Source organism: Panicum virgatum, chromosome 5N, assembly GCF_016808335.1.
Source record: "Panicum virgatum strain AP13 chromosome 5N, P.virgatum_v5, whole genome shotgun sequence".
In the NCBI taxonomy this organism is placed as follows: Eukaryota; Viridiplantae; Streptophyta; class Magnoliopsida; order Poales; family Poaceae; genus Panicum; species Panicum virgatum.
In genome coordinates this window covers 35,522,358-35,543,749 of record NC_053149.1, presented here as the reverse complement: position 1 = coordinate 35,543,749, position 21,392 = coordinate 35,522,358, and the positions used below count along the sequence as shown (strand labels likewise).

Genomic DNA, 21,392 nt, shown 5'->3' with positions numbered 1-21,392 from the left:
GCGGTATATAAATTGGGGCGCTTGCGGTATATAAATTGGGGCGCTAAGGAGCGTCAACAGGAATACTGCTACACCATTTCTGAGTTGCATTAGCATGCTGTGCGTTGGTTGCTTCTGAACGGTAATATAGCAACTTCTGATTTGGGTTGCAAATTTCTTGGTGCGTTGTCGCAATACATAAGGGGCTATTGCTTCCTTTCTTTCCTCGAGATGCAATAGCATGTACGTATTGCCACAAAATTTAGTGGTTGCACTAGTTGTTGTAGTCATTGCAACTGTATCAGACTTTTTGCAACCAGGTCTTCCTTGGTTGCACTTAAAATTGTCTATCACCACGCTTTTTGTTCCTACTATACAGGAGAGCAACGATCAGATCGGGACTCCAACTTGATCGGGACCCGATCTAATTCCAAGTCTTCGATATCCATCAGGGGGCAGCGCAGGTCCTCCACAGCGTCTAGATCTCCATCTAGATCTCCACGACTTCTAGATCTCCATGATGTCTAGATCTGCAGGACATCAATCAACATCTGCGGTGCCACCGGTATGGTTGTCTTGATCTCGTATATATCTCCCCTGCAAATATATGCATATTGCTACATCATGATCTCTAGCTCGTTTCAAACATGCAGGCAGATTAATGGCATCATGTGAAGATAGGAGTTGGATGCGCTTGCCTCGACATTCAGAAGTGTGGAAGAGGAATTTCCGATCTTTTATTGAAACCTTTGGCACATCATCGCGAGGTCTTGCATCTGTTGCGTGCCCATGTACTACATGTCAATGCATGATCAGATATCATAACGTGTTTGAGATTCAACTTCATTTAGTGAATAGAGGGTTTGCTGATTGTTTCATCAATAATGAAATCGAATGCCAAACTAGTTCATCAGCTGAGGGTCGTGTGAATCATGATGTCAGTCCTGATCTCAATAATCACGATGCACAACCTATAGCTGATACAAAACCTTATTTTGGAGAAGACGATGAAGAAGACGCATGTTATAACCCTGCTGCCACTAATAGTCTGATTAGAAACATTATCATTGGCTCTATACATGAAAAAATCATAGATGCTGAGGAGCCAAATAAGAATGCAGAGATATTTTTGAAACTATTAGAGCAGGCAAAGAAGGAATTGCACCCATGATGCAAAAATGCAACTAAGGTCTCTTTTATCGTGGAACTTTTTCAGATAAAGTGCTTGTATGGAATTAGTAACGCAGCGTTGGAGGCCATACTTAATCTATTTTCAAAGGTTCTCCCTGAAGGCCATTGTCTTCCTGACTCCTTGGATAAAGTGCAAAGGGTGGTTCGAGACCTAGGCTTGGACTATGTCAAGATACACGCATGTAAGAATGATTGTGTATTATTTTTTAAGGAATACGCAAGTCTGGAGACATGTCCCATTTGTAAGGAGTCAAGGTGGAGAGTTGTAGAGAAAACCTATGATAATGACAGTGCATGTGGTGCTTCTACTGTTAAGAAGCAGTTACCAGTTAAGATCCTGCGCTACTTTCCTCTTATTCCTCGGCTACAGAGAATGTATATGTCGAAGCGCACATCAGAGGAATTGCAGTGGCACAAGAAAGAATTGGTCAATGATGGAAAAATGCATCACCCTGCTGACTCATTGGCATGGAAGCACGTGGATAAAGAATATAGCTGGTTTGCAGAGGAAGGTCGTAATATTAGGCTGGGTCTTGCTTCTGATGGCTTCAATCCCTTTGGGATGCAAAATGTTACATACTCCATATGGCCTGTTATCCTAATACCTTACAATTTGCCTCCATGGTTGTGTCAGAAACAATCTAACTGGTTGTTGTCAATGTTGATACCTGGTCCAAAATCTCCTGGAATGGATATTGATGTATATTTGAGGCCCCTTATATTGGAGCTCAAGGAGCTTTGGGAAAAGGGTGTTACAACATGGGATGCAGGGACTAGGAAGAATTTTAAATTGCATGCTCTTCTTCTTTGGACAATTAATGACTTCCCAGCTTATGCTATGCTTTCTGGTTGGAGCACGAAAGGAAAGTTTGCATGTCCATACTGCCACAAAGATACTGAGTATTTGTGGTTGAAACTTGGGAGGAAGCACTGCTACATGGGACATCGACGTTTCTTGCCCCCGGACCATCCATGGCGCAACAACAAGGTCAGCTTCAACAACACGGTCGAAACCAGGGAGGCACCAGTACCACTGACTGTTGCACAGGTACTTGAGCAGTTTGAAAGTTTTTAACAAGTGAAATTTGGAAAGACGACAGCATCAAAAAAAGGAAGCGCGATGAAGACAAAAGATGGCACAACTGGAGGAAGAAGTGTATTTTTTTTGAGCTCCCTTACTGGTCTTCTTTGCTCATCAGGCATAATTTGGACGTCATGCACATTGAGAAAAATATATGCGAGAGCATATTAGGCACTCTGCTTGAATTGGAAGGTAAATGTAAGGACGGGGAGAAGGCCCGGCTTGACATGGAGCATCTAAGGATACGACCAGATCAGCATCCTGTGATTAATAATGCTGAGTATACCTTGCCACCATCCTTGTACAAGTTAGATAAGGAGGACAAGGAAAGTTTGTGTGCATTTCTATATGGAGTGAAGATGCCTGATGGGGTTTCCTCCAATATAAGAAGATGTGTTGACGTAAAGTCATTTAAGGTGTCTGGCTTGAAAACTCATGATTACCATCTAATTCTACAGAAACTGTTACCCTTAGTGGTGCGTAGGATTTTGCCAGAAGCTGTCATCATCGCATTGATTCAGCTTAGTAATTTCTTCGATGCACTATGTTCCAAGGAGCTGGTGGAAGCAGACTTGAACAGACTTAGCAGTTCAATTAGGGAGGCTATTTGTCGACTTGAGATGCTAGTCCCACCTTCATTTTTTGATATCATGATGCATTTGCCTGTTCATCTAGCTGAAGAAGCTAAACTTGGCGGGCCCGTGTGTTACAGATGGATGTATCCAGTGGAGCGGTACCTACGTACTGCGAAAGGATATGTGAGGAACAAGGCGTACCCTGAAGGTTCAATAGCCGAGGGATACATACTCGAGGAGTGCCTTACATTCTGCTCAAAATTCTTGGCCGTGGACACCAAACTGAATCGTGTTGATCGACATGAAAGAATTGCTGTGAATGAGCCACCATCTGGTCTGAGCATATTTGCTGAAATGGATTACAAGAGGAGAGGACAGACTATCGAGATCATTGAAGCAAATGAGATGCTGAAGATGAGGCACTACATAGTTTCAAATTGTGATGAAGCTAGACCATGGATCGAGTAAGATACGTTACTCAACATCATTACTTTTAAATTTTATATTTTAAACTAACAGTAATATTCATTTCTATGTAGTGCGCATTTGGAAGAATTGAAGAAATATGGATCACGAAATCTTAATAAGTGACACGAGGATCAATTTGTTAGATGGTTCGAAGGTAAGATCAGAGATCTATATGCGAAAGGGGAAGTAAGTTCAGAGATGTTTGCACTTGCTCAAGGACCGGATAGTTGAGCTCGTACATTGCATAGATGTCATATCAATAATTGGCTGTTTCGAACCGCTGACGTTGAGAAAAGCCTCGTAACACAAAACAGTGGTGTGCTTGTCAAGGGCGACGGTACTAGTGGCAACATGAACTGGTATAGGGTGATTAAAAGAATGATCTCACTAGAATTTCCTAGACAAAAAGAAGTTATTTTGTTCCAGTGTGACTAGTTTGATGTGCCTGCTGCCACTACCAACAGAGGCAGAGGATACAATAAGGATCAATTTGGGGTTATTGATATCGATACTACTCGATACAGGTATAAGAATGAACCCTATATTCTGGCGGCACAGGCAGAACTGGTGTTTTATGTGAATCTGGTAAACAAACCTAGTTGGAGCAGTGTTATTGTGTTGAAACCTAGGGACTTGTTTGCCATGCCTGAATTAGAACTTGAGGACTCAATTGATGTGGGTATCGAAGGTATTAATTTACTCGGTGGACAGCAGGATTTGACGAATTGGACAAGATCGGACAAGGAAGGAACAACCGGGGATGTCTCAGTTATTACTCAGGTGCAGGCCCAAGCAGTTGATGAACCAGACGATGCGGTCTTTGATGTTGATGATAAAGATGATGAAGATGACACGTACATTGATGATGGAGTTGTTGCACCAGTTGCTTCTGCGGTACAAGGCCAAGATGATGACTTTTTTATTTGATACTTGCACGATTTTGTTTGGCGTCTCAAGAGACAATGAGCCATTTAATTTGTTTGGCATCCTCATGGAGAGTCTACAAATTTTTTAAATTTTGTTCATGAATGTGGTTGTAGGGTGACCACACAAATTCAGCCGCGTAATGATCCACACTTATTTTTAATATTCTTATTTTTATCGCGTAATGATCCGCACTTATTTTTAATATTCTTATTTTTATCAATGAATAAGTGATGTTTAATAGCTTAGTAATAGTTTCAAATCAAATTCTACAAATTTTTTTGAAATAATTTGAATTTTTTTTGAATTTGGTCCGATATTTCCGATATATCTTGTTTATCCTATTTATCTATGACCTCCGATAAATTTTTATTTCCGATAAAGAAAACCTTAGTCCGGCCGTCAAATTTCCGTTAAGGCTTGACCATTGCCCAACGTATGTATACTAATTTGTGGGCCATGTGTGAGCCAAGACGTGGCTGGGTCCACGCGTCAGGGACAAGGGGATTAGTGAATTTATTACTGAATTTACATTTGATGCTATTCTGAAATTGGATATGGCGACAAGGGGATTAGTGAATTTATTACTGAATTTACATTTGATTCTTTTCTGAAATTGGATGTGGGGACAAGAGGACAAGTTTCTGAACCATCCAAAGTAGTAGTTCATACATATACATAGGAAATTGGATGCTATTCTGAAACATAAACATTCACTGCAATACAACATAAACCAAAGTAGGAGTTCATAAACCAAACCCTTTTTTGTTGCCTGGTGTGGCAAAGGAAAGGGTAGCAAAAGATTCAAACGTTTCCAAAAGAAGAAGAAACGACCCCAAACAACATTAGCCGTCGCCCTCCTCGCTGGTATCATCAGAGAAATAATCGTACTCAGCTTCAGCAGCCTCCTCCTCGTCACCATGAAGGTGTTGGCTAGCAAGCCTACGATGTTGCTCGGCGAGGGGGTCATCCGGGTTGAAGTTGAGGGTGTGGTCGATCAAGCGATACATGTTGTTCGTCTCCATAGCGTCGGGGTAGAATGGGCATCATAACCACACCTTGCCGCTAGCCATGGTCCTTTCAGAGAACCGCAGGGGCTCCTCGGCATGTCCCTGCGGCGGCGGCGAGGGAGCCCGATGGCTGGGGCCATCGCCACCGGAACCCTGCGGTGGCGGTGGCGGCAGCTGGGGAACCACCGAGGCCGCTGGGTCGATGCCAGGGCAATGCCGCTTCGCTGCGGCGAAGGATACACACTGCACCGGACAGATGATGCTGGCGGCGTGTTGGAACCACCGCTGGACTGCAACATGCAATGGATAGAAATCTAGAACACAAAATCCAAATCGATCTCACCAATCAAGATTAACAGCAGGGTTTTTTTGCCAAAAGCTTACCGACGACGAGGAGCGAGGAGGGGAGCTTGCTGACGGGTTGCTTGCCTTTCGCTTCACCTTGGGGTCCATGGCGTCGGTCGATGGCGGTGGAGCATGCACAGGAAGCGAGGAGAAGGCAGAGAAGTTGCCGATGAAGATGAAGCGTGGCTTTGGAATTAATTGAAGTGATGGGACGGTTTGGGGGAGAAAGGGGAGTAGGAGGTAGAGAGAGGCTCCCCCCGGCAGTTAATCGTTTCCCTCCAAAAGAGAAACACCTTTTGTCCCCGACATGCGGGAACCACCGTCCCAGGCCAGGCCCACTTGTCGGTGCAAGGTTCATGGCGTAATCCTCCTGTGCGCTTTCGTATGTGTGACTGAAACGCAGGCCCCACCTGTCGGCGCCGGGTTCATGGCCAAGTCTTCATCAGTTCTTCATTGATCTATGTATTTTGTGTTTTGATTCATAACAAAAACTTAAAATGTGGTTAGATTTCTCATTTCTTGTCCGATTCAGTTCGTTCTTTTATCTAACTTCCTATATAATCAATATCTATGTCATGGGTTCCACTGTGCACATAGACTCTAGTTTGATTTTGTACCTTACTAGCATTGCAGACACTAAGTCCTAATAACTATCCAATCTAGGTGTATTTATCAATGAAATTTGGTGTATAGGCCAATATGTCACTCATGTACATACAGAATTATATGATGGACTGTTTAAATGCACCATTTAAACTACATGCTCCACTCTCATTGGATTTGGTCTATAAGGACCATATAGCATAGGTCACATGCACGTAGTCATCTGACACGAATGTAGGTTCAATTTTAAACGTGTCGTATGTGGGTTCAATTTTTTAAAATAGCATTTGATGACAAACCATAAGATTGAAAAATCCTAAAGTTTGCAAAATACACAGTGAGGTACGTACAATGGAGATTTCACTTTGCAATTGAAAATGTTTTCTCTGTTTGAAAATGTAAACTATTGTGTCCCCGACATGTGGGAACGCCCACCCACTGTAATCCTAGCGTGCGGTTTCATATGTGCGACTGCAAAGCGGGGTCCACCTGTCGGTGCCGGAATCTAGGCATAATCGTGGCGTGTGCGTTAATATGTGCGACTGAAACATTGGTCCCACCAGTCGGCGCGGGGTTGTTGGCGTAATCCTCCTGTGCGTGTTCGTATGTGTGACTGAACACTAGTCCCACCTGTCGGCGCCGGGTTCTGCACCTGTTCTTCGTCTGTTCTTTATCAGTTCTTAACGGCGCTTATTATATTTTGGATTGAATCCAAAGCAAAAACTTTAAACAAGTATAGATTTCCCATACGTAGGCCAAAATCATGTGTTTTTTTCTAACTTCATAGAATTACATTATCCACCAGGTGCACTAGATTTTATAGTAGAATATGAGTTTGATTTCTAACATTCTATGACAAACATGATCTTTGTTCACCATAGTCTCCAATATAGATGTTAATTGACAAGTACCTTTCGGGAATATGGACATCTTATATATCCCACTACACATTTTAGTTGTCATTAACCTTGTCAAAGAAGCAAGACTTGGATGCATGGTCAAGTATCCTAGCACAACACCATAAAGAGCCATAAGTTGTGCATGAGTTGTGCACTCAGTTGTTCACTCACGTTCATGTTTTTTCTTGGATTCTTAATGAAAACTACAAACATGTAAAGATTTGTCATCTGTATTCCAAATCAGGTGTTTTTTTTCTAAATTCTTAGGGGAAGATCATCTATCACTTCGAGGCCATAGCATCGTATTACACTAGTTTCATTTACTAGTTTAATCAAAAAAAGTTTCATTTACTAGTTTGTTATAAATAGATTATCCTAAAGACTTTGTATTTTGGCAATGTGCTTTTGTTTTTAAGCATAACTTACACCTTCCTGGAAGTTGCATTAACGATGCACCTTTAAAAAGAACCAACACTTTGGAGTGTTCATCTTCTCCTTCAATTTCCACTACAATGATCATATGCACATACGATGAGATACTCATCATCCCTCTAACATTCATAGAATAATGCAACATACATGTCAACATTCATAGAACTTATTCGGAGATGTGTGCTTCGATTTGTAAGCAACATACATGTCAACTTTTGCGAATCATACCCAATTTTTTACCGCAATCTCCACATATGATATCTCGATATCACGACAAATCTCATGATATTCAGACTTCGTTTGCTTTTTTAAAAATTTAAAAGCCATTCAGACACACGGTCGTGGTCGTGTTTCCTAGATAATATGTTCGAAATTTATTTTTATTCTATATCGTTGTTCACTCAATTCATTCTATTATTTGAACAACTGATGAACAAGTAGCAAAGATGGGACCCGCATGAGAATCCCAGAAGCGAAACCGTACGCGAGGGAATGGGCGCGCTTCCTGGTGGGCGCGTCGCGTTCCGTTGTCGCGGCTTCAGTGCTTCGTCCCACTTGTTTGTGGACCCTGTCTTGTCAGGCTCACATGTCAGTGGCTTTGGATGGGAACAACTGCTGTGTTGCCAGTTTTTTTACGAAGCCGAACGGCCTCCACGTCCCTTCGCCTTTCTTCCCACTTCCCCCAATACGTCCCTTCGCCTTTCTTCCCACTTCGCCTCATCCCTTTGCCGTCATTGCGCTCTCGCCCTCTTTTTTTCATCGACCATACTGACCAGAACCTCGCCATCCTCTCGTCGCTGGGCGGCGTATGGTGCCTGCGAGATCCCTCGCTGACCTTCCTGAGGAGATGCTCATCCACGTCGCCGCCCGCGTCGCAGCCTCGTCCGAGAACCCCATGGACGATCTCAGTCACCTCCGGGGCGCTTGCTCTCTCATGAGAGACAAGGTGTGCGGCGCGGCGCTGGTGCGCTGCAGCCTCAACCTGAGGCTGGTGTTGCAGCAGTTGGCCGACACGGCGATCAGCGAGCGACTGATCAGGAACACCCACGGCGCGGGCAACCTAGAGGCGCTCTTCATCATGTGTATGAGGTTCGTCTTCCGACAGCACGGCGGGGCTCTTGATGCGTTGCTCGATGATCTTGATCGGGCTGCCCGGCAGGGCCACAAGCCGGCGGCGTTCCTGCTCGCTATGCTCCTGTGGCGAGCAAATCGTGCCGCCAACACGACCTCCGGGCCAAGGAACTCCTGGCGGAGGTGGCGGATGATGACCCGACAGTCGCCGTCTTGAACGACCGCGGGGTTGGTCTTCTACACGAACACGTCTTGGACACGCTGTGGAGGTACGTGTGGCCTAACTGGCACCAGGCCTTCCCCGTGGTTGGGCCAGTGCCTCGCGCGTTTCACCATTGCACGTCCCCAGTGCAGCAGGTCGAATGGGTCGACGAGGGCTGGTGCGGCAAGCCTGTCGGCCATGTTGGATGGAACGAGTGGTCGAACTACTGCAGCGAGGAATGCAAGATTCGTAGGTTGTGCGAGTCCATGTTCTGCATCTTCCGCCCTCATCCTTAGGATGTTTATGTACTCCTGTAAGTTATGTTATCCGTAGGCCCTTTTATCATGTTATATCATGTTTCGTTATAGATTTCATGAGAATACTATGCAATGATCTCCATGACATACTTAAATTTTTTCCAAGAATGTACAATAAAGAACCACCTGATTTTGGGAAGAAATGATAAAGATATACATGTTACTATATTTCATTACAAATAAAAATAAAAAATATGAAGACGAGTGAACAGTCGATGAACAACTGACCAAAAATCCATGCGCTGACATGAGGGACCTGCATGTCAGAAGCACAGAAGAAAGCACGCATGTTTCCTAGATAATATGTTCAAAATTTATTTTTATTCTATATCGTTGTTCACTCAATGCATTCTATTATTTTTTTAGTACGAATCAGCAAAGCAACAAATAAAAAGATAAAAATAGGACCTTGTTATCAAAACACCGAGTGGCACAATGGTTTGTGCAATACATTCTCATTTTCGAGATATAGGCTCGAACCCTGTCTCCACCAAGTTTTTAAATTTATTTTAATTTAATGTGCTATTAAAAATACACATTCTGCACACAAATGTGGGTCCTACCTATCGGTGACACAAATCTATATCGTGTTTGTGACTGAAACACGGGTCCCACCTGTCGGCGCCGGTTATTCACATGTTCTTTATCGGTTCTTAACGGCGCTTATTATATTTGGATTGAATCCAAAGCAAAACTTTAAACAAGTATAGATTTCCCATATGTAGGCCAAAATCATGTGTTTTTTTCTAACTTCGTAGAATTACATTATCCACCAGATGCACTAGTTTTTATTGTAGAATATGAGTTTGATTTCTAACATTCTTTGACAAATATGATCTTTGCTCACCATAGTCTCCAATAGAGATAAAAATTGACAAGTACCTTTTGGGAGTATGGACATCTTATACCCCACTACTCATTTTAGTTGTCATTAACCTTGTCAAAGAAGCAAGACTTGGATACATGGTCAAGTATCGTACCACAACAGCACAAGAGCCATAAGGATGTACTCATCCTTCCTAACACATTCATGGAAAATATGGACTCAACAATTGTTTTAAGTTGTATAAGGTTGGATTTGGTAAGGAGCATGATGCAAACAACATAATTAATTTATAACTACACTTGTTCAAAATTAAAGTTGTGGCAAACATTTGAAATTGATAATAATGGCTGCTTTACGTGTTCTCAATATGGAAGTGTAATTTTGTTTGTCACCGACAGGCGGGATCCACGACAATGTGATTACGTGTCCGCCCTATAAAAGCACAATCTTCTTAAAGCCAATACCGTGCGACCCCCAAAATCTAATTTTCCGTGGATCCAATATTTCCCTCCATCTTCCTCCAATAATTTCATTTCAAGTCTAAAATTCCCACCACTAATCCCGCGCATATTAGCCATCCGATCCCTCACATGGCCCGGCGACGGTTCTTCTCCTTCTTCCCTGGCTTCTCGCCTTCATCTGCTACCTGATCTTCGTAGGAGTGCACCGCCTTGCATATCCACTTCCCCCGCGCTTATGACGAACTGCAATCGGTCCATGGAGAAGGTCGCCGCGACACGCTACGAGGTGTCGAGGCTGGTGCAACTCCCGACGGAGCTGACGATTGAGATCGCCTCCCGCGTCGCTGCTCAGTCAGAGGACACCATGGCGGATCTCGGCAATCTGCGTGCAACTTGCAAGGTAGTGTGCATGGTGTGTGGCGCCGCCAAGGTCGGCCGATGCCTAGTCCTGCGTCGTGTGCTGCGGCGTCGATTCTACCTGGGACCGGAATACCACTGTCGGCAACCCGGAGGTCTTCTTCCGCAGCAAGATGTGCCTCGTCTTCGGGAAGCAGCATGGTGTAATCATGCCGTGCCTCGACCCGCTTAGGCGCGCTGCGGAGACGGGCCACAAGGTAGCAATTTACGCCCTCGCCCTCTTGCTCTACAGGCCCAACAGCGGCGATGGAGACGACGACGAGGCCCGGCGGCTCCTGCTCATGGTCGAGGGACCCGAACCGGGCACGCCGGTGTTTCCTTGGAACAACAAGACTTGTACGAAATGCCGCTGCCGGATCATTTTGGCGCTGTGGGACTTGGCGCCGTCGGCGGTTGGTGTGCCGACACCCGTGCATCGCCAGGACAAACATCAGTGTACGGGAGGCCGCTGTGGCGAGCACGCATGATGGTATGCTTGGTACTCTTGGCGCAAGTTCTGCAGCAAGGAGTGTCGGATCCACAACGAGGGTGATTGGTTCTTCTACACAGTCATGGAAACGTTGAATGAAAAAAACTTTGCCAGGTAAAAATCCCCATGATTCTACCAAATGCAAAAGACCAACTTCCCAGTGTCGCAACTTCTCCTATCTTAAGTGACAGCTGAATAGACCAAATTTTATGTGTACTAGTGTGGTATGAGGCACAAAAAATTGTAGTATTTTTGTTGATGATAGAATCGTATGAAGTTTAATTTCTTTAGTTTTTTCCATTGTATTAAACGAGTGCTGTTTGGTGAATACTTAAATTTGAAGTGCTTTTTTTTTGGACTCTAATCTGAATTCCCCCCTTCCATCTTCGCCTCCGTATATTCCAATCTAGTTAATGCGGCGGGTCCCACAAGTCGACACCGCTACTGCTGTTCCCGCGCTCAGAAACCGAGGAGATGCGGCAGAACCATCAAGAACACGCCCTTCCCCTTCCCCTCCCCTACCATCAATTTGGGGTTTTCTCATCTGTTCCTCGCATCCAATCGATCAGCATCCCCCCTCCCAGCCTCCCAGCGCGCGCCCTCTGCATCTCTCGTCTTCCTCACATCTGATGGAGAATCTCCTGACAGAGATTGCAGTTGAGATCGCCGCCCGCCTCACTGAGTCTTCAGAGTTTGCGGTGGCCGAGGTTGGCTCCCTGAGGGCGACCTGCAAGAAAATGTGACAGGTTTGCCGCATGCCGGAGGCCGGGCGGCGCCTTGCAGTGCATCCCCTGCTGCCGATTGGGTCGTGGGATTTGTACTACGACAATGGCTTCCGCCTGAACCTCATCATCAATCTGTCCAAGGTCGGCAACCCGGTGGCGTGCTTCTTTGCGGGGATGCGCGTGGTCTTGGTGGAGGCGCGCGGCGATCTCCGGCCTAGCCTCGACATGCTCGAGTGCGCCTCCAAGGCCAGGCATCAAGTCGCCATGTACGTCCTCGCCGTGTACAAGTACAGGCCCAACAGCAGCGCCAAAGAAGATGCCAGTGCCATGGAGCTGTTCAGGAAGATCGAGGACGACGACGCAGGGGCGGGAGCACCAGCGACATGGGCGAACACGGCTTGTTCGCGGTTACACCAGCAGGCCCTGCTGGTGTCGGCGAACGTCGTGCCCCTAAGTCGTAGGGTTCCTGTGCAAAAGCCGGTGTCTCGCATTCACAACGACCATCAGTGCGCCAGCCGGCCCATGTGTGGTTCTGACGCCGCCGCCTGGGAAGGACGCCAACTCTTTTGCAGCAAGGAGTGTAGGATTAGATCAGAGAGCGCAGCTTACTTCAATTCAGTGTGCCCTTGATTATTGTAGCTAAGGTAGCAATGCAGGTTGGTTATCTGTGTGTGGTGATATATTTTGCTGAAGATCTTGCAGACTAGATGAACCCGAAAAGGCATTCAGTAATTCAGTTAACATCAGGAATTTAATTGTTCTGATAGTTCAGTTGACTTCTTTCTTTCTTTCAGTTAACAGGATTTTAGTTTATATCAGGAATTCAGTGAGGAGAGGGATGACGAAGACAAGAGGTTCTTAGATCCTATCAGGTGATGGTCCTTCACTTGAAGCGGTTCGGCGTGCTCTCGGGAGGAACTTCAAGAAGTTCAGCAAATAAACTCAAAGCATGTCTCTGAAGTTGTGTCTTTGGTCCATGTGTCTCTAAACTTAATTATGTCGATGTGGATCATGTTTGTGATCCTTAATTAGTGTGGTGTCCTCGTGGCTCGGGAAGCCAATGTGTAAACTCAGTCCTCATATATCGTATGCACTGGTTGCCTATCCTTAGTTGGGTACTTAATTTGTGTGATGCATGTTACTCTAGTACTAAATTTTTGTGATGCATGTTATTCTGGTACCGTCTATCTAGATGATCTTGTGTGATCTAGAAGAATGTTATTCTGGATGATCTTGTTATTTTGTATGGTCTTGTGTGATCTAGGTTCAGTTAAATAGTTAAATAGTTTACTAGTTTAATTTATATAGAAACGTTATTAATAAAACTCGATAAATTTCAATCAATCGTCTTTACAAATATAAATTAAATAGAGTGGGACCCGGACGTCAGCGGGGCACTCGAAAACGCACTCCTCAAATGCGCCAAGCGTTCCGAAAATTTTGTAGCCATTGATTTGGAAAGTGGCGCCAATTTTTCCATCCGAAATATTTAAGAAAGCGCCAAACTATTGCGCTACCATCACTGGCCCATGTTGTTGCGAAACGCCGCGTTATTTGACTACTACTCGTGCGTCTTTCCCTCCATAATCCCCTCGCAAAACCAATATAGATCGATCAGTTAGGTTTAGTCGATGACAGGCGCCGCCAAGTTGGTTCTTGCCTTCCACCACGCAGGCGAAGAGGATGTCGACGTCGAGCGAGGCGGCAAGGGGGACCCCTTCCTCGTCGGAAATGCTGCACACACCTACGTCGGCGTCGGCGATGCTACCTCCAATGTTCACACCAACCTCTGGCATGGCAACTGATGGAGCTCCCATCTATAGCAGGCCTAGGGCGACGACTTCGCTCTTTGGGTCAGCTTCATCCCAAAGGGCATCACAACGTTCGGCCAATGAAGATGTACGCGACGACGGCCAAGATCCAGAATATTTGCTACCTTTACCTCAGGACGAGACCGAGACCAGGTACACTATTTCCCCATTCGATCATACCCTGCTACTGCCACCCTAGATAATGAGGACATCGCTGCATCGGATACGTACACGTTGAAGTCAGACTCGTCTACAACTTAGACTTCGTTTCCTTCTCGGATTCCAGAAATAGTCTGCACCAAAAACGACGCCACGGCCACATATGGAGTCCGTTTGATGAGATATTTATATGGTTGGAAAGATAATTTCATAAAATTTCCAACGCCACCAGATTCAGGTCCATAGCTATTAGGAGTCAACAGAAATTCAAGAAACAAGTCGACGTCCAGAATCTGAAAAGGTGCTGCGCCACCTATTTTGGGCCAATGGCCCGTGTATCGTGTTGGGTATTAAGCCCAAGTTGTGGGCACCACACCCCTGGTCTCCCTCAACCCTAGGACACCTGGTTCTTCCATAAACTCAGTAGCCACTGCCGCTTAGACTGGGGTTTTGTTTAGTTCTAGTTTTCCTTATGAAACTGAGATTGATTCGTTGAAACTGTGGCGACAAGTCCTTTTACAGTGATCTAGGGCCCCCGTTCTTGATCTCCTCCACTGTGTTGATTAGTCCTTTGGAATCGAGTTCTTGAACCCCTACTTTGATTTTCGCTTCATACACATCTGCAATTTCAGATTGCGTGTTTATCCTTTCTTGCTTGTGTTCCTCGATTCGCTTGCAGGAAAAGCCATCTTGGCGAGATCAATCAAGTTGTGCTTAGTTGATAACCAATGGAGCGGTGGTGTAATGGTTGCAGGCTTCGAATTCATGTCTAATTAGAAGTCGGATCGCCAACATCACATACTCCACCAATCGAATCTACGCTACCTTTCGGAAGATCGGGCCGCGCCTACATCAAGTGGTATCAGGATCCAGGTTTACCGTGAGGTATAATTTCGTGTTTCCCCTTTAGATTCGACTTGTTCCTTTACCTAGAGTCCACAAAACGACCAAAGAAATTTACACTTTCTGCTGTCCTATAACCTGTTTTACCCTCTGCAATTTTTGTTTCAGTTTCACTTAGTTGAGTTCGTGTCCGTGGTCGAGTCTTGTCGCTGGTTTAGTGTGTTCGTAGTCGTAATCAACCGCCCGTCACTGTTTTTGTTTCCGCCGCCGTCCCATCCACCTTTACCCAACCAACAAGTCGAGCCCTCACGCTATTTGACTTTCCCTTGCTAGCCGCCTTGTGCGAACTCTCGCCGCGCAAGCCCTAGATAGGTTGCAAACCGCCTTGTGTTTTCGCCTTGCTTCGCAGCCCTTCTTGATTTCATCTGTCGATACCCTTGCTGCATACACCAGGGATGCTTTGCCCTAGGTTGTTTGCTTGCTGAGAAGCTTTGCTCAGCCGTGGTTCTGTGTTGGAGAATAGGGAAGCTTTGCCCTAGCCACCGTCTCCCGATTTTCCAAGTTGTGCACATTCAAAACCATAACTTGAGTTACCTTCGGTAAAACGGGCATAAAGTTTTGCTCGGTACTTCGTTTTGGCTCAATTTTTTACAGCAGAAAGGTGACAAAATTTTGCACATACGATAAAATTGCTTCACCATTTGGGGCTGATCTCAGAAATTCAAAAAAATTCACAAACATAGAGTTTTCAGCCTCCGAAGTTGTTTTCAGATTTTCAGGAAACGTTCCTGATGTTGTGTAGGCCATATCCCACCTCTGTTTAAGGTGAAAATTTTTGTGGTTCCATCTCATGTGATCCTTGTTCAGATAAAAATATAAAAAAAATAGTTGAGAAAATAAGAAATCTTGATTCCTACTAGTCCTGGAGGAAAATCGGCAAAAAGAATAAAAACAATCGCGCCAGTGCTGTTTTGCTTGTTCTTTGAGCTTTATCCATTGTTCCTTGTTCCAACTTGTTGTGCTACGCCTAGGGACATATCTTAGCCAGCAATTGCGACTTGTGCCTTGGATACTTATTGAACTTTGCTACTATGTTGCATTTATTGCTAATACCTTGCTACACATATTGTGCCTGTCCAAGCTACACATATTCTTCTGATCAGCACAGGTTCATCTTGCAACTGTTACACCCAGCTCGACAATAGATTGTACCATCCTGTTTGGCTTTGGTAAAAACACTTGCAAGACGGTGGTAAGCCGTTTGAGATTTTGCACTCCACTGTCACCACCACCCAGTAGCTTTTAGCTGATAGGGATAATACCTTGGTGTTGTCTTTTGCTATCTGCTAACCATGTCAGGGACAGAAGGAGAGTCACCTACGGACATCAATGAGTGTGTGTCAAAGAATGAACTTCAGAGACTTGTTGATGACCAGTGCACCTACATTGACGGGAAGTTTGATGAGCTGATGCGCACTATCAATGGCCTGGTTACCCAGGTTGAACATGTTGAACAACGTCCCCCTCCACGGCGACACCGACGCCAACCTTATGGGGATGCCGACGACGAGGATGAGGATGCTGACCTTGATGCTGATGCTCATGATGCGAAACATCTTCGGCGCAATCGTCAAGGTATGGGAGGTAATCAAAATTGTGGTAATAATGATCCTTTTGCTAAAGCCAAATTTACCATGATTCCTTTTGCTGGCACTGCTGATCCTGAGGCTTATTTAGATTGGGAACTTGCTGTTGAACAAAAATTTAATTCTCATTTAGTTCCTGCTGAGCATAGAGTTAGACTTGCTACTAGTGAATTTACTAGCTTTGCTCTGTTTTGGTGCAATGATCTTTGCAATGCTGGTAATGCTGCTGCCGTGCCTCAAACTTGGCCTGTTTGAAAACAGCGCATGAAGTCTCGTTTTGTTCCTCCTTATTACCAACGTGATTTACGTTTAAAATTGCAAACTTTAAAACAAGGTGATAAGGGAGTAGAGGAATATTATCAGGAATTGCTTATTGGTCTAGCACGTTGTGGTATTCGTGAGGATGATGATGAAACCAGTGCTAGATTCTTTGGTGGTTTAAACCATGATATCCAAGACATTCTCGATTACAAAGAATGGACTCATTTTTCCCAATTGTATCATCTTGCTCTTAAGGCAGAACGAGAAGTACAGGGACATCGCCAAGACCAACTTTCTTTCAGGTCCAACACTGGGAGATTGTTTCAGCAGCGTTCCGATGTTGAGAAGCCCAAGGCGCCAGTTGCTAAGCCATCAGCAACACCACCAGCTCCTGCACCCGCTTCTGAGATAAGCAATGTGTCTATGTGCAGACCCAACAACACAAGAAGCATACTACTTTGGAAAAGGGTTCTTCGAGAATATCTGCAAACATCGTGTGCCACCGCTGCAAGGGAATGGGACATGTCATGAAGGATTGTCCAAGTGCTCGTGCTTTCATCGCTGCACCTGATGGTAATGGATATGTAAGTGCTAGTGATGTTGAGGATGATTTGGTTCTTGCAGCTAACATTGTTGCAGATTCGGAGGAAGATGAGGGTGAGGCAATTGATTCATAGCTGTAACGGCGGATTTTCCTAGTCTTATTGTGCAGCGTGTGTTGACTTCTAAAGCAGAACATGAGGATGAGGAGAAGCTCCAATGCAAGAATTTGTTCCACATGTTTCTCATTGTTCAGGATTGTCGTGTTCTCACCATAATTGATAGCGGAAGTTGCAGCAACTTGGTGAGTTCAGATTTGGTCAAGAAGCTGGCTTGACCACTCGTTCTATCCCTCACCCCTACCACCTAGAATGGTTCAACAATTGTGGTAAGACTAAGGTAACTAAATCAGCACGCATACACTTTTCTGTTGGTTCTTATCGTGACTATGCTGATGCTGATGCTACACACCATGGTAGAACTAATACATATACTCTCATGCATAACATTTTAAAGAGCTTGCTGAAAATGTTAGCAATGAATCTTCTGATGCTAAAACAAATGGAATTAAGTTGTAAGGAGTTTATATTGCTACTACATCTGCTGCTGCTGAGCTTTGTGATAACCATGATGCACCTTGCCATACTATGCTTTGTCGATATGAATCTTTTCCAAATGCTCCTATATCTTGCACAATGCATCCTGCTGTCACTAACCTTTTGCAAGAGATTGATAATGGGATCGAGCCAAGGACAACTCCAATTCAAGAAGGGAAGGATGATGAGGACATCGCTGCATCGGATACGTACACGTTGAAGTCAGACTCGTCTACAACTTGGACTTCGTTTCCTTCTCGGATTCCAAAAACAGTCTGCACCAAAAACGACACCACGGCCAGATATGGAGTCCGTTTGTGGAGATCTTTATATGGTTGGAAAGATAATTTCATAACCTTTCAAACGCCACCAGATTCAGGTCCATATCTGTTCGGAGTAAACATAAATTCATGAAACAAGTATACATCTAGAATCTGGAAAGGTGCTGCGCCACCTATTTTGAGCCAATGGCCCGTGTATCATGTCGGGCCTTAAGTCCAAGTTGTGGGCGCCCCACCCCTGGTCTCCCTCAACCCTAGGACGCCTGGTTCTTCCAAAAACTCAGTAGCCACCACCGCTTAGACTCGGGTTTTGTTTAGTTCTAGTTTTCCTTGTGAAACTGAGATTGATTCGTTTTAACTGTGGCGACAAGTCCTTTTACAGTGATCCAGGGCCCCTGTTCTTGATCTCCTCCACTGTATCGATTAGTCCTTTGAAATCGAGTTCTTGAACCCCTACTTTGGTTTTCACTTCATACACATCTGCAATTCAGATTGCGTGTTTATCCTTTCTTGCTTGTGTTCCTCGATTCGCTTGCTGGAAAAGCCTTCTTGGCGAGGTCAATCAAGTTGTGCTTGGTTGATAACCAAGGGGGTGGTGGTGTAACGGTTGCAGGCTTCAAATTCGTGTCTGATTAGAAGTCAGATCGCCAACATCACGTACTCCACCAATGGAATCTACCCTATCTCTCGGAAGATCGGGCCGCGCCTACATCACTAGATTTCATGCATTTGTGCAGGCACTGCTATCATAGATTTCATGCATTATTTGTGCACGCGATTTACTGCAAATAATTGAAATGCCACCGATGCATACGCAGAACAGATGATAGATGGATCATGCATGTCGTTTGCAAGGGGAGTGAGGAGGGAGAAGAACGTGTTAAGACCTATAGAGCTTACTTGGGTCAAATCAAGATTGATAACTTAACAACAATGAAATCAAAATTGGGGTATCGGTCCAGGGAGTACATGTACTACAAGAAGAGAATTTCTGAAGCTCCTGCTCAAGCAACACTTAATGAGATCGAGTTCGATTATGATGTAGAAATAATGATAAAGAGTAACGAGGAAGAGAGGGAGATCATAATAGTTTTGTCAAAGAATCAAATAGCAGACCCGTCTGTGGCCATAACACCAATAAAATCCAATAGAGTTTCCTCAGATCATGATGAAGAAGAAGAAGTGCAAGAATCTGAATTAGATGCATACAAAGATTGGCTAGCTTATATGCATACAAGGAACCAAGCCATGGGTGAGTTATGGTAAAGCCCAATATATATATATACACACACACATGGATTTTGCAATTCACTCATGACTGATATTATGGATCCTTTTTCAGAATTTCAAGACATATACAGGGAGGACACAATCAAGACATACCAAGAATGGTTGGGGGTTGAAGGAAAACTTGATGACATCAGTAATATCCCTCTCCTAATTGTCAAACAAATTACCATTCTTTGTCAGACTTCAAATTATTCTAGCTCATCATGTGACAAAATTGTCTGCATATGCGTATTTGAATCCTACCATTCATATATATTTCAGTCAACACAGCAACCCAACACCTCCAGTGCAGCCACCATCTCATGCTCGGCGTTGGACACAGGGGCAAGGAAATGGTAACTTGTGTTTATTAGGAATTAATTATGTATGCATATTATGTCATTTAGTTTCTATTATTACATTTTGTTCCCATGGAATAGGCTCAGAAAATGGGCAGAAAAGAGGACGTGGTCCCCTAAAAGGCTTGAAGGCAATCTCCAAGAGAATCAAGGCAGGCAATCATAAGATGAATGTTGACTTCTCCAGACTTGGAGGACCGGTAGGTGATAACTACCGCTCCTTCGTTGATGAAATAGTAATGTTTACAAGGAAAAGGGCGCCACTCATTGGAGTGAAAACGTGGAAACATGTCCATAAAGATGTAAAAGAGTCAATAGCATCTGATATATTGGTAATCAAAATCTTTGCTTCTGTATACATTTTTATTTTAAACTAACATAACAACTCACATAGTATTTGCATGTTCTTGTAATTATATAACAGGCTAGGTGGGACATTGAGGATAATGATCATTCAAGGAGAATCATATGGGACATTGCTAAGGAGCGTTACAAAGGATGGCGTTCAACTTTCAGTGTTACAGCGAAGGCATACAACAGCTACCACCAGAGAATGTTTCATAAGCCTAAAGAATTAGATATTGTTGAATGGCACTATCTGTTGAAGTATTTTAGGACTGCAAAATTCCAGGTTTGTTCCACATTGTTACTATTACTGAACAATACCAATTTCATACAAATGGCTATGTCTGAGTCATTAAGATTATTGTTGAAATCTCGACATTCTATAGGCAAAGAGCATACAAAATTCTAGGATTCGAGCCCAACAAAGGACTAGACATTTGTCAGGTTCTAAGCCTTATGCTCAGCGCAGCTATGAGAAGGTAATAACTGGAGAAGCACATCTACAAGCTTTTCTTGCAGGATGAATTACTAATTTATTATGTTCTTGATATATCAGAGAGACCCAGAAACTGGTGATGAGCCCAATAATATGGAACTTTGGTTCATAACTCACACAAAGGATGGGCACTGGAAAGACCAAGAATCTAGGGATGACTACGTGAGTTCTCACTAAATTTGTACATACATTACTATATATAGTCCATGCAAATATAGAATGCATGCAATTTCTTGTTCAACTAACTCCTCCATCTGTGCCTTGTAAATGTAAGAACAAAGCAAGCAGCCTTATTCCTGAGGCAGAATCAAATGCAGAGGAAAACTTCATTACCCAAAAGGAAAAGAACGAGATTTTCCAGAAGGCATACAATGCAGTCACAGAGTGCAAATCAACCAAGTTGCATGGTAATGGGTACCTGGCAAAAAATCCAACTAGAAGGCAGCTGCTGAATGCGGATCGCCAGGAACAAATTCGTAGGGAGGAGCAACAACATGAGGAACACGTCAAGCTCATGGAATCATTTGGGCAGCTACAACAACAAATGTCAACATGGGAAGCTGACAGGGAAGCCGAAAGGAGAGAACATGCACGACAAATTGAAGAAATTAACAAGGCAAGGGAGGCTGAATAGCTTATGCTAGAGTTCCTATCAATGATGCAAGCAGCAAATGGACAGGCACCATCTCAGGAGGTACTAGTCAAGCTAGTTATTGAATGAATTTCTTTCCATAGGTTCTATATCTAAATGTTTATATCCTTTCATAGATTGTCCTGCCAACAGCTGTCCA

The 21,392-nt window shown here is 44.2% G+C and overlaps 1 long non-coding RNA gene across 1 annotated transcript; it reads left to right on the top strand.

Annotated features, from left to right (window-relative positions):
• The first annotated feature begins 20,319 nt into the window (after nucleotides 1-20,319).
• LOC120672444 lies at nucleotides 20,320-20,864 on the top strand. Its single transcript, XR_005674132.1, has 3 exons — nucleotides 20,320-20,391; nucleotides 20,492-20,584; nucleotides 20,664-20,864. It is a non-coding gene; the product is annotated as an uncharacterized LOC120672444 (long non-coding RNA).
• The last annotated feature ends 528 nt before the right edge of the window (nucleotides 20,865-21,392 follow it).